At 41.7% G+C, this 14,026-nt stretch overlaps 1 protein-coding gene across 3 annotated transcripts in view; it reads right to left on the bottom strand.

Moving 5' to 3' along the window:
• Positions 1-14,026, bottom strand: part of LOC110528499 (histone deacetylase 7) — a 73,657-nt gene that overhangs the window by 46,686 nt on the left and 12,945 nt on the right. Inside the window, exons 1-2 of one of the 3 annotated variants that reach the window (XM_036984083.2) lie at positions 9,891-10,315; positions 9,521-9,589 (exon numbers count right to left, since the gene is read on the bottom strand). The exons of 1 other annotated variant lie outside the window; for it this stretch is intronic. The gene's annotated coding sequence lies outside the window, so the exon portion shown is untranslated. Of the gene's footprint in view, positions 1-9,520; positions 9,590-9,890; positions 10,316-14,026 lie in introns of those variants that run through there. One more of the 3 variants, XM_090241869.1, reaches the window with a different exon arrangement.

Below are 14,026 nucleotides of genomic sequence, written 5' to 3'. Positions count from 1 at the left end.
GCATTGATGCTTATTGTTAGGTACATTAAAATGTCAGACTTGATTTGTCCTGAAGAAAAATATATCAACCTCTATAAAAAAATATTTATAATCTACATTATTGTTCATATTTCCTGTTGCTGCAGGATTATTTTCTTGCTGTAGCAAATTGGCTCAAATTAAGATCCTACCGTACATCTGTAAGTACTTTAAATCTGTGTGTGTGTGTGTGTGTGTGTGTGTGTGTGTGTCAGTCAAGTTACTAGTGGACATTTGTCTCTATACGGGAGCACAACACGTTGAAGTAGTATACAGTGCATTTGGAAAGTATTCAGACCCCTTTATTTTTTACGTATTTTGCCACATTGCAGCCTTAATACAACAAAAAAAAAATCATCAATCTACACACAATACCCCGTAATTTACAAAGAAAAAAATGTGTTTTTGAATTTTTTGCAAATTTATTTAAAAGATTATAATAATAGCACATTTACATAAGTATTCAGACCCTTTACTCAGTACTTTGTTGAAGTACCTTTGGTAGCGATTACAGCCTTGAGTCTGCTTGTGTATTACCCTACAAGCTTGGCACACCTGTATTTGGGGAGTTTCTCATTCTTCATTGCAGATCCTCTCAAGCTCTGTCAGGCTGGATGGGGAGCATCGCTGCACAGCTATTTTCAGGTCTCTCCAGAGATGTTCGATCGGGTTAAAGTCCGGGCTCTGGCTGGGCCACTCAAGAACATTCAGAGACTTGTCCTGAAGCCACTCCTTCGTTGTCTTGGCTGTGTGCTTAGATTTGTTGTCCTGTTGGAAGGTGAACCTTCGCCCCAGTCTGAGATCCTGAGCACTGTGGAGCAGCATCAAGGATCTCTCTGTACTTCGCTCCGTTAATCTTTCCCCTTGATCCTGACTAGTCTCCCAGTCCCTCTCCAAATCAAGTCCAATCAAATGAATTTACCACAGGTGGACTCCAATCAAGTTGTAGGCATTTCTGCTTTAATTATTTATTTATTTTTAATTTCGAAAAAAACTGTTTTTGCTTTGTCATTATGGGGTATTGTGTGTAGATTGATGAGGCACATGTTTGTAATAAGGCTGTGATGTAACAAAATGAGTAAAAAGTCTGAATACTTTCCGAATGCACTGCATGTAGGCAACTAGGCGTTTATTTATAGTGTCAGATGTTGGTTAACATTTGTGTCACTGTGTATATTCCAGCAAAAAGTGTGCATATGTTCAAATGCATGTGTGTGTTTGTGTGTGTGTGTTTGTGTCTATATACACTACATTACTAGGCTACATTACATAGGCTATAACAGCCTTCTCTTCTGGGAAGGCTTTCCACTAGATGTTGGAACATTGCTGAGGGGACTTGCTTCCATTCAGCCACAAGAGCATTGGTGAGGTCAGGCACTGATGTTGGGTGATTAGGCCTGGCTTGCAGTCGGCGTTCCAATTCATCCCAAAGGTGATCGATAGGGTTGAGGTCAGGTCTCTGTGCAGGCCAGCCAAGTTCTTCCACACCGATCTCGACAAACCATTTCTGTATGGACCTCGGTTTGTGCACGGGGGCATTGTCATGCTGAAACAGGAAAGGGCCTTCCCCAAACTGTTGCCACAAAGTTAGAAGCGCAGAATTGTCTAGAATGTTATTGCATGCTGTAGCAGTAAGATTTCCCTTCACTGGAACTAAGGAGCCTAAACCGAACTATGAAAAACAGCCCCAGACCAAACTTTACAGTTGCCACTATGCATTCGGGCATAGGTAGCGTTCTCCTGGAACCTGCGAAACTCAGATTAGTCTGTTGGACTGCCAGATGGTGAAGTGTGATTCATCACTCCAGTCCAATGGCGGTGAGCTTTACACCACTCCAACCAACACTTGGCATTGCGCATGGTGAGCTTAAGCTTGTGTACAGCTGCTCGGCCATGGAAACCCATTTCATTAAGCTCCTGACAAACAGTTCTAGTGCTGATGTTGCTTCCAGAGGCAGTTTGGAACTTGGTAGTGAGTGTTGCAACCGAGGACAGACAATTTTTGCGCTACGAACTTCAGCACTGGGCGGTCCTGTTCTGTGAGCTTGTGTGGCCTACCACTTTGCTGAGCCATTGTTGCTCCTAGACATTTCCACTTCACAATAACAGCACTTACAGTTGACCTGTGCAGCTCTTGCAGGGCAGACATTTGATGAACTGACTTGTTGGACAGATGGCATCCTATGATGGTGCCACATTGAAAATCACTGAGCTCTTCAGTAAGGCCAATCTACTGCCAATGTTTGTCTATAGAGATTGTGTGGCTGTGTGTTTGATCTTATACGACTGTCAGCAATGGGTGTGGCTGAAATAGCCGAATCCACTAATTTGAAGGGTTGTAAACATACTTTGGCATATATAGTGTATATATAGCATCATCCAACTTGTCATTTACACATGTGTCTTTGTGAGTGTATGGCGTGTGTGTTTGTGTGTGGTATATATGCATGTCTGTCAATGTATTTATAGTGTCACGATTTGCATGCACACACTTCAATCTCTGTGTGTGTGTGTGTGGCGTGTGTGTGTGTATGGAGTCCTATGGAGGGTGTGTGTGCCTGTCAATATGTTCAGCCTTGTATGGAGTCTTATGGGGGTGTGTGTGTGTATGGAGTCTTATGGGGGTGTGTGTGTGTATGGAGTCTTATGGGGGTGTGTGTGTGTATGGAGTCTTATGGGGGTGTGTGTGTGTATGGAGTCTTATGGGGGTGTGTGTGTGTATGGAGTCTTATGGGGGTGTGTGTGTGTATGGAGTCTTATGGGGGTGTGTGTGTGTGTGTGGAGTCTTATGGGGGTGTGTGTGTGTGTGTGGAGTCTTATGGGGGTGTGTGTGTGTGTGTATGGAGTCTTATGGGGGTGTGTGTGTGTGTATGGAGTCTTATGGGGGGGTGTGTGTGTATGGAGTCTTATGGGGGGGTGTGTGTGTATGGAGTCTTATGGGGGTGTGTGTGGAAGAGTATGTTAACTTAAACAAACCATGCAATTGGCCATGTTACGCACATAAAACAGCATAGAGTGCATGCCCAAGTCGTACTTACATAGTGTGTACACTAGACAACTATTTATAGAAAAGCTATTCGCCTTATTTTTAAAAGCCACAATGATGAAGTAACAACTTACTTTGCAAAGGCAAAAGCTATACTTCCTCATACTTGACTACTGGGTGGCACAAAGACATTGTGGATGGAGGCGCTCTCTCTCATTCTCTCACTCTCTCCCTCTCTCTCCAAGCGGTCTTTCTCTTTTTTACTCTCTTTCTACCTCTCTCTATTATTTATTTCACTCTCTCTTTCTATGTAGCTCTCTTTCACTCTTTCTCTCTCTGTTAATTCTGTAATTCATCCTTTCCAATGGTAACTGTGTTGGAACACCATTGGCCAATCTATCAAAAGGTCAGAGGTCAAAGTCATGGAGGTATCAAGTTCTTTCACAATGTCGATCCCCTCAGGGCTAAGATGTGGGGTCTCTGACTCAGAGTTGAGAGACGAGAGAAAGAGAGAGACATGAGAAAGAGAGAAAGAGTTAGAGAAAGAGATTAGAGAAAGAGAGACGTGTGAGAAAGAGCAAGAGAGACATGAGAAAGAGAGAAAAAGAGAGAAAGAGAAATGAGAGAGAGACATGTGAGAAAGAGAAACATGAGAGAGTGCAAAAAGAGAGAGAAAAATATAGATAGTCACAAGCTCACCAGTACTTTAGAAATTTTCAGGGCTAAAACAGACTCACAATTGTTAAACGATATTGTTGCTGTTGTTTTTTCTCGGGAGACAGTTCAGAAGGTCATGAGAGCCATTTTTGGGCTGTAAACGTTGAAAAGTACGGAAAACAAAGTGTAAAAACTGTGGTAACATGCTCAGAAGGAGAGGATCATAAAAAGGTCATGCAGGGTTGGCCGATATTACGATAGTATCGGATATCGAAGATGATTGACAGCCATTATCAATGGCGACGACATCATGGTGTGACGGACGATGTATAGCCTATTTCAACTTGACTGGCACCAAGCAGTTAAGAGCTGACCGGGCAGCCCACAGCAGGGTCATGCCAGGTGGCCTATTCTAGGGATAGGCATGAGTAATCGTGTACTCAAAAGGACGTCAAAGCTCGATCTTTAAGCAGAGCTAAACAACAAAAATGTATACTGTAAAACTATTCAGTGGAATGTACTTTGTGGCTGCCCAAACGGGATGAGACAGTGATAAGGGCTTGGGAAATAAGAGTGTCAGCTAAATTATCCAATCAACCATAGGCTTCTATAAGCAAGAGCCACTACTGAGGTTACAGCCTTTTTGAAGATTGTGTTTCACAGAAATATATCCAGTTGATATATAATATAACCCGTTTCAATAAATTTATCTTGACATTGATATTGTGTTGCGTGAAAAAACTGCATATTTTACGGTGGCCTTTTATTGTCCCCAGTACAAGGTGCACCTCGGTAATGATCATGTTGTTTAATTAGCTTCTTAATATGTCACACCTGTCATGTGGATGGATGAATTATCTTGGCAAAGCAGAAATGCTAATTAACAGGGACGTAAACAAATGTGTGCAAACAATTTGTGAGAAATAAGCTTTGTGCGTATGGAACATTTCTGGGATATTCTATTTCAGTTCATGAAACATGGGACAAACTCTTTACATGTTGCATTTACATTTTTGTTCAGTGTATATGGGGCAATTTAGCAATTAGGATTTGTTATCTGTAATGGTTATGTTAAATGAGGCATTGTTGCTCACTATGAGGCCTATAGATAAATGCTCACATATTGTTTCCCAGTGCATCGCTTGTGTTCTAAAAATAGTTTACTTTATTTTATTTCTAGGAAAAAATCATGAGAGTACTCGAACAGTCAAGAAATGTAAAATGCTTACCTTTGCTATAGCCTGCATTACTTATTTCAATAAATATGTTATGAACTATTGACAGAATGCAAGAGAACGATGTAGACAGAGCGAAGATGTTCACCAAGGCGGCGCAAAATATCCAGTCAGAAAATAGGTTCATTTTTTTCTCCCTCTCAATGGCGGTTTGTTTTTTATCGCAGGCACTCCAGTGTTGAATTATTTTAAAACCCTCATTTTGTCTTTTCTCTCCATTTGATGAGTATGACTTTATGCATTCTGTCTTTCTCCTGCCTCCTCCCGCCACTTCATGATCAAACAATGAATTTATCTAACAGCGTTCTCAGAAGTTGTTTTTGAATACCCTAAAAACAAACATGATAGGCCTAAATAAATAAAGAGAGATTGAACAAACCAAGATAGAAGATAGAAAAATTGAATGAGTAGTTTGAACAAACCTTACAGTTGATCAAAGCTTAGTCTAAAATAAATGATTCATGCATCTTTGCTTTTGATAACCCAATGGACTAAAGCAAAATCATACTAATTAAAATAGCCTATCAAAAGCATTAATACAAGTTGAGAGTATTTCCCAAATAGGCTATTCTAATAACGTGTTTAATGTCCTAAAGTTGCAGCTTTCAAATGGGAACAATTTTGAAGGTCAGAGACCAGATGGAAAAATCAAATGAGGAGTCAAAAGAAAACTTACAGCTAAACAAAGCTTATGAAAGAAACAAAGTGTAGAGTAGGTCTATTTCCATAGCCTGTCATTAGTCATGTATAGGACCTACACATAACATACAGAAGCCTAGGCCTAATAAGAGAGAGGGAGATGAGGCAAAATGTGAATCATTGAATAATTATCAGCAGAGTTTCTTGTTCTTGTTCCGGATTACCGAACGGGCACGCAGGACACGTGCACCGGGACCCCCGACTTCCAGGGGGACCCTAACCAATAAACACGAAATTTGCTTTAAAACTGCACATTTTTGTCTATGCATATGGCAAAATGTGTTGAAATGCAGGCTTTGGCACACACAGTCACACACCTTATTCGTGCCACATCCCCTCTCATCCCTCCTGTAGTATGCAAGCTCCTTTATAGCAGTCTTTTATTTTATTAAACGATACCATCGTGTATATCATGATGTTTTATGTGTACTTAAAGGACAACATTTGACATCGCCCAACCCTAATGCCATGAGACTGACTTGATGCATGTGCTGACTTGATGATAGATACGGTATAACACAGGTGTGACACATTACACCAAAAGTAACCATTGTTGATGAGGCATTTGATATTTATATTGTATCAATGCACCTCTCAATAAATAACTCTACATTTACATCATTTAGCAGATGCTCTTATCCAGAGTGACTTACTGTAGTGAGTGCATACATTTTTCATACCTCTTTTCTGTCCAGTACCCCATGGGTATCAAACCCACAACCCTGTTGCTGCAAATGCCATGCTCTACCAACTGAGCCACACGGGACTGTAGTTTGAGACAAACATGCGCCCACAAGCGCGCATGCACACGCGCGCGCACACACACACACACACACACACACACACACACACACACACACACACACACACACACACAATTCCAACACTCTGTGTACATTCCAATGTAAATACCTACAACCACAGTGACAGGCACAGCATTATAAAGGAGGAAATAGGGCATACATGACATCAATAGATTCTTCAGTGGTAATCGTAACCGTAAAACTCAATATTCATCCAAACCATTTAAGTGTGTGTGTGGTCAGCTGAATTGATGTAAAACCAGGAAGAGGCAACAGTGATGTTCACCTCTCGTCTTTTCTAGCCCACAACACTGTCCCCATTGTCAGCACTGCTCTCTCTCACTGCACTCTCTCGCACAGCCGGGAAGCACTGGGGATTTTAGGTTAGCCAGTGGTTTTTCAGTAGAAAAAGGAAAATACACACATACAATTGCAATAGCCTAATGTGTCAGGTGGTTTTAGGTGTAGTAGCCCAATGGGTGCCACTCTGTAATGCTCCAACAACAATCACTTCATTGATGCATATCAATTGACTAGCAACCAAAGTCGTTGTGGTGGTCTTCTTTCTAAAGAGAAAGGGTAATGGCCATCCATTTGATATTCAATAATAAATGTACTGTTAATTAATAACTTGGCACGTTTTGTGTGTACCCCGTGTTCTTTTAAACAATAGAATAATGATTGTCAGAAATCATATAGACGATCAAACAATAGTTTCAGACAAGCAGACAAAACATGAAGCATACTTAATTCCATGAGGAAAACAGTCCTAGTATTGGAGCCAAACTGCCTCCTGTTGTCACCCTGTCCAATTTGTACATTATCCAAGCAATAGCACACAATACTTTACACAATACTTTACATATACCATCGATAAGAGACATTACTGTGCAGCTGTATTCATCGACCTGGCCAAGGCTTTTGACTCTGTCAATCACCACATTCTTATTGGCAGACTCAACAGTCTTGGTTTCTCAAATGATTGCCTCGCCTGGTTCACTAGCCTACTTCTCTGATAGAGTTCAGTGTGTCAAATCGGAGGGCCTGTTGTCCGGACCTCTGGCAGTCTCTATAGGGGTGCCACAGAGTTCAATTCTCGGGCCGACTGTCTTCTCTGTATACATCAATGATGTCGCTCTTGCTGCTGGTGATTCTCTAATCCACCTCTACGCAGACGACACCATTCTGTATACTTCTGGCCCTTCTTTGGACACTGTGTTAACTAACCTCCAGACAAGCTTCAATGCCATTACAACTCTCCTTCCGTGGCCTCCAACTGCTCTAAATAAAACTAAAACTAACGCAAATAAAACTAAATGCATGCTATTCAACCGATCGCTACCTGCACCTGCCCGCCCATCCAGCATCACTACTCTGGACAGCTCTGACTTAGAATACGTGGACAACTACAAATACCTAGGTGTCTGGCTAGACTGTAAACTCTCCTTCCAGACTCACATTAAGCATCTCCAATCAAAAATTAAATCTAGAATCGGCTTCCTATTTCGCAACAAAGCTTCCTTCACTCATGCTGCCAAACATACCCTCATAAAACTGACCATCCTACCGATCCTTGACTTCGGCGATGTCATCTATAAAATAGCCTCCAACACTCTACTCAGCAAACTGGATGTAGTCTATCACAGTGCCATCCGTTTTGTCACCAAAGCCCCATATACTACCCACCACTGCGACCTGTACGCTCTTGTTGGCTGGCCCTCGCTTCATACTCGTCGCCAAACCCACTAGCTACAGGTTATCTACAAGTCTCTGCTAGGTAAAGCCCCGCCCTATCTCAGCTCGCTGGCCACCATAGCAGCACCCACTCGTAGCACACGCTCCAGCAGGTATGTCTCATTGGTCACCCCCAAAGCCAATTCCTACCTCATTCCCATACTGTATTTATTTATTTAGCTCCTTTTGCACCACAGTATCTCTACTTGCACATCCATCTTTTGCACATCTACCATTCCAGTGTTTAATTGCCATATTGTAATTACTTCACCACCATGGCCTATTTATTGCCTTAACTCCCTTATTTGCACTCACTGTATATAGACTTTGTTTTCTACTGTATTTTTGACTGTATGTTTTGTTCATTCCATGTGTAAATCTGTGTTGTTGTATGTGTTGAACTGCTATGCTTTATCTTGGCCAGGTCACAGTTGCAAATGAGAACTTGTTCTCAACTAGCCTACCTGGTTAAATAAAGGTGAAATAAATTTTAAAAAATATACCAAGTTCCTAAAAGACTATGTATGGGCTGGTTTTCCAGACAATCCTGGGTTTAAAAGCTATTTCAATGGAGATTCCCCATTGAGTATTGTCACGTTCTGACCTTTATTTCCTTTGTTTTGTATTTATTTAGTATGGTCAGGGCGTGAGTTGGGTGGGCAGTCTGTTTGTTTTTCTATGTTTTGGGGTATTTCTATGTCTCGGCCTAGTATGGTTCTCAATCAGAGGCAGGTGTCATTAGTTGTCTCTGACTGAGAATCATACTTAGGTAGCCTGGGTTTCACTGTGTGTTTGTGGGTGATTGTTCCTGTCTTTGTGTTTGCACCAGATAGGACTGTTTTAGGTTCTCTCACGTTTGTTGTTTTTGTTAGTTATTTCATGTGTAGTGTCTTTATATATTAAAGAACATGAATAACCACCACCCTGCATTTTGGTCCGCCTCTACTTCACCTAAAGAAGACCGTTACAAGTATGCTCTTTTATCCAGGACAAGGCTTAATCTATGTCCCCGAAACCACCCCCAATACAAATTACCTTGACTAACTTGTAACCCTCACATTGACATTTCAGGTAAAGTGATACTAATACAATGCCACACTGTTTAGATAATTTTTAAAAATCACAACACACAAATGCAGACAAACACACACACACAGTGAATTAAGTTGGTTATCTGAGAGGGATGGAGAAAGAGAGGAAGAGAAAGAGATTTGGAATTGTGGTGTCAATTCCTCTGGCATGGCTCATGTGAAACTGTAACTATTTCCTCACACTACCACTATGACCTTATCCAGCCTATTGTCTGTGTGTGTGTAACACTCTCATTTGTCCAGGTTTTTTTTTCCTCTCTCTCTATACCTTGATATTGGTGAAATATGGAATCCTACCTGTCACTGTCGAAAAACTTATTTCAGGTCCATCTGTCTCTATTTCAGTTCCAGATTCTATAGGTCCATCTGTTATGTAAGGAAAAACAATCATGGATTTTACAACATTCAGCACTGAGCGCGTTTTGAGGTGCATCCTTTAGATGCATCATCACTTTCGAGTTAATTCTGAAGCACAAGACAACGCAACAGGTTTGATTGTTTATACATGCATTATCATCAACGTGTGTAAATGCAAAAGCTCGTTGACATTTCACACGCGCTAAAACATCGCCCCAATTCTTCCATTAAAATGTAAACCGAGGATTCAAGATGATATAGCAAATTCAAATTGTACAAAATACAAGAGTGGACCAAATAAGTAACCTACCTCAGTCACTAGGCTATTTGACACATTTGCGATCCGTTTTCTACCATCTTGACGAATGAAGTCTTCCACATTGATATTAATTAGCGAATAAAATGCAACAAGTGAGCAACATGTGCACCAATTTTGCGATTCATGTGTTCCTCTTGATTGGTCCAACAGCACACTTGACAAAAAGGTTGTTGATACAGGCTAATGAAATATCTTGACAACTCTAAAAAATATGGTTAACTTCTCTCTCACACATACACTGACACACGCCTCAGCGATGCGCGTCTTTAATCGAAGACGAGACTAAAAAGTAAGCGAGACTTGTTGACTTCATCTGTCTAACTATCGCATTGTTGAAGCTAACTTGAAGCGGAGCTGTTTTTGAGCGGCTCTGTCAATCTCACGTTCATCTCATTTCAGGAACAGTAAACTGAACCAGTTTATTGAATCAGAGCTCCACCTGCTGAACCCATTACGATACTTCGCTCGTTTGTCCGAGAGTGCGCGCGCCCATTTTATCATACTGATCTACCTGTCTGACTCATGTCCACACACTGACACTGAATCAGCTCACTCTAAACACACACATGTACGTGATACAGAAACAGCACATTCAAGCAAACACACTGGCACTCTATCTCACACGTACACACACGCACATACACCCACTCAATCTAGAGATTGCATTACGATAATAACGAATAGGCTATATCAAGGATGTGGTGTATTGTGTTGATGAAGAGGATTTCGAGATTATACACAAAAACAGAAGCTCTGTCAGGTTGAATTGGGAGCTTCGCTGCGCAGCTATTTTCAGGTCTCTCCGAAGATTTTCAATCGGGTTCAAGTCCAGGCTCTGGCTTGGCCACTCAAGGACATTCAGAGACTTGTCCCGAAGCTACTACTGCGTTGTCTTTGCTGTGTGCTTAGGGTCGTTGTTCTGTTGGAAGGTGAACCTTTGCCTCAGTCTGAAGACCTGACAGCTCTGGAGCAGTTTTTCATCAAGGATCTCTCTGTACTTTGCTCTGTTCATCTTTGCCTTGATCCTGACTAGTCTCCCAGTCCCTGCTGCTGAAAAACATCCCCAGAACATGATGCTGCACCACCATGCTTCACCGTGGGATGATGCCAGGTTTCCTCCAGATGTGACACTTGGCATTCAGGCCAAAGAGTTCAATCTTGGTTTCATCAGACCAGAGAATCTTGTTTCTCATGGTCTAATAGTCTTTAGGTGCCTTTTGGCAAACTCCAAACGGGCTGTCATGTGCCTTTTACTGTGGAGTGGCATCATTCTGGACACTACCATAAAGGCCTGATTGGTGGAGTTCTGCAGAGATGGTTGTCTTTCTGGAAGGTTCTCCCATCTCCATAGAGGAACCCTAGAGCTCTGTCAAAATGACCATCAGGTTCTTGGTCACCTCCCTGACCAAGGCCTTTCTCCCCCCGATTGCTCTGTTTGGTGGCCAGCTCTAGGAAGAATCTTGGTGGTTCCAAAATTCTTCCATTTAATAATGATGGAGGCCCCTGTGTTCTTGTGGACCTTCAATGCTGCAGAAATGTTTTGCTACCCTCGCCCAGATCTGCGCCTCAACACAGTCTCGGAGCTCTACGGACAATTACTTCTGACATAGGCTGTCAACTGTGGAACCTTATTTAGACAGGCATGTGCCTTTCCAAATCGTGTCCAATCTATTGAATTTACCACAGGTGGACTCCAATCAACTTGAAGAAACATCTCAAGCATGATCAATGGAACAAGATGCACCTGAGCTCAATTTCGAGTCTTATAACAAAGAGTCTGACTACTTATGTAAATAAGGTATTTTTGTTTTTATTTGTAATACATTTGCATACATTTCTAAAAACCTGTTTTCACTTAGTCATTATTGGGTATCATGTGTAGACTGCTGAAGATTTAAATGTATTTAATACATTTTAGAATAAGGCTGTAACGTAACAACATGTTGAAGAAGTCAAGGGGTCTGAATACTTTCTGAAAGTATTGTAAAAAAAAAAAAGCGCAAAAGTTGTGCACTGGGCCTTTAATAGTCTGGTATTAGCAGACCAATAAAGCAGTCTACAGCTTGGGCAAAAACTCCCCCCACCCCAAACTACTTTCTGTGGCAATGACAAGCACATATCCTAAATTAGGATTGGGGCCACAGTCAAACTCATGATTTAGGGCTGAACACCCTCGCCAAGAAGACCAGAGAGACACTAGCTGTGTTGTATTCTGGTTTTGATAAACTCGTTGATATCACTTTGTTTTTAGTAGTTGTAATTTCCCTTCAGATGAATTTAGGAGAGACGAAGTCTAAACGGTGCCAGACTGGGTGACATGATCCCAAAAGATGAATGGATCTAATTTGAGTCTTGGTATCTGGTTTAATCCCCCTTGCCTGGCTACCCTTCCACATCTCTCCGGCTAAACGCCACACACATTTCTTCTCCATGATGAGTAGATTTAATCCCCTCCCTGAAAACTTCTTGAATGCGAACACATTCAAACTGGTTTGACTGATCCCAGAAACTGATGGGTTGGGCTAGAGCCTAAAGCGGTGTTTCAGAAATAGTAATTGGTTAGATTGGTTAGAGACGATCCAATCGCTGATGACTTGTTTTGTACAATGCCCCAAACTTTGACATCAGCAGAAAGGACTTCTACAATGGCCGTCTCAGACTGGATGTATGTAGAGATAGATAGAGCAGTGGAATTAAATTAATTATGAGTCGTCAAGCAATAATCCCCCTATTTGACCCTTGAAGTGGATCGTCCCAAATAATGTTAGAGTTATCTCCATGGACCGGACCAACAGCATATTTTGTAGACAGGGTGGATTTGATTTTGCTGAGTTACAGTTCATATAAGGAAATTAGTCAATTGAAAAAATTAATTTGGCCCCTAATCCACGGATTTCACATAACTGGGCAGGGGTGCAGCCATGGGTGGGCCTGGGAGGGCATAGGCCCACCCACTTGAGAGCCAGGCTCACCCACTGAGGACCCAGGACCAGCCGATCAGAATGAGTTTTTCCCCACATAAGGACTTTATTACAGACAGAAATACTCCTCAGTTTCATCAGCTGTCCGGATGGCTGGTCTCAGACGATCCCGCAGGTGAAGAAGCCGGATATGGAGGTCCTGGGCTGGCGTGGTTACACGTGGTCTGCGGTTGTGAGGCCGGTTAGACGTACTGCCATATTCTCTAATATGACGTTGGAGGCAGCTTATGGTAGAGAAATTAACATTCAATTCTCTGGCAACAGCTTTGGTGGACATTCCTGCAGTCAACATGCCAATTGCACACCCCCTCAAAAATTGAGACATCTGTGGCATTGTGTTGCGTTACAAAACAGCACATTTTAGAGTGACCTTTTATTGTCTCCAGCACAAGGTGTACCTGTGTAATGATCCTTCTGTTTAATCAGCTTCTTGATATGCCACACCTATCAGGTGGGTGGATTGTCTTGGCAAAGGAGAAATGCTCACTAGCAAGGATGTAAACAAATTTGTGGACATGGAACATTTCTGGGATCTTTAAATTTCAGCTCATGAAACATGGGACCAACACTTTATATGTTGCCTTTATATTTTTGTTTAGTATCGTGCTGAAAGCATAAGCTACAGCTAGTACTGCAACTATGTTTGTATCTGGCTGCTATGAAAGGGAACTATGTTTGTATCTGGCTGCTATGAAAGGGAACTATGTTTGTATCTGGCTGCTATGAAAGGGAACTATGTTTGTATCTGGCTGCTATGAAAGGGAACTATGTTTGTATCTGGCTGCTATGAAAGGGAACTATGTTTGTATCTGGTTGCTATGAAAGGGAACTATGTTTGTATCTGGTTGCTATGAAAGGGAACTATGTTTGTATCTGGCTGCTATGAAAGGGAACTATGTTTGTATCTGGCTGCTATGAAAGGGAACTATGTTTGTATCTGGTTGCTATGAAAGGGAACTATGTTTGTATCTGGCTGCTATGAAAGGGAACTATGTTTGTATCTGGTTGCTATGAAAGGGAACTATGTTTGTATCTGGTTGCTATGAAAGGGAACTATGTTTGTATCTGGCTGCTATGAAAGGGAACTATGTTTGTATCTGGCTGCTATGAAAGGGAACTATGTTTGTATCTGGCTGCTATGAAAGG

This window comes from Oncorhynchus mykiss, chromosome 7, assembly GCF_057628025.1.
Source record: "Oncorhynchus mykiss isolate SJ-2025 chromosome 7, ASM5762802v1, whole genome shotgun sequence".
NCBI lineage: Eukaryota > Metazoa > Chordata > Actinopteri > Salmoniformes > Salmonidae > Oncorhynchus > Oncorhynchus mykiss.
The sequence above is the reverse complement of the archived record's forward strand: the minus strand, read 5'-3'. Positions and strand labels throughout refer to the sequence as shown.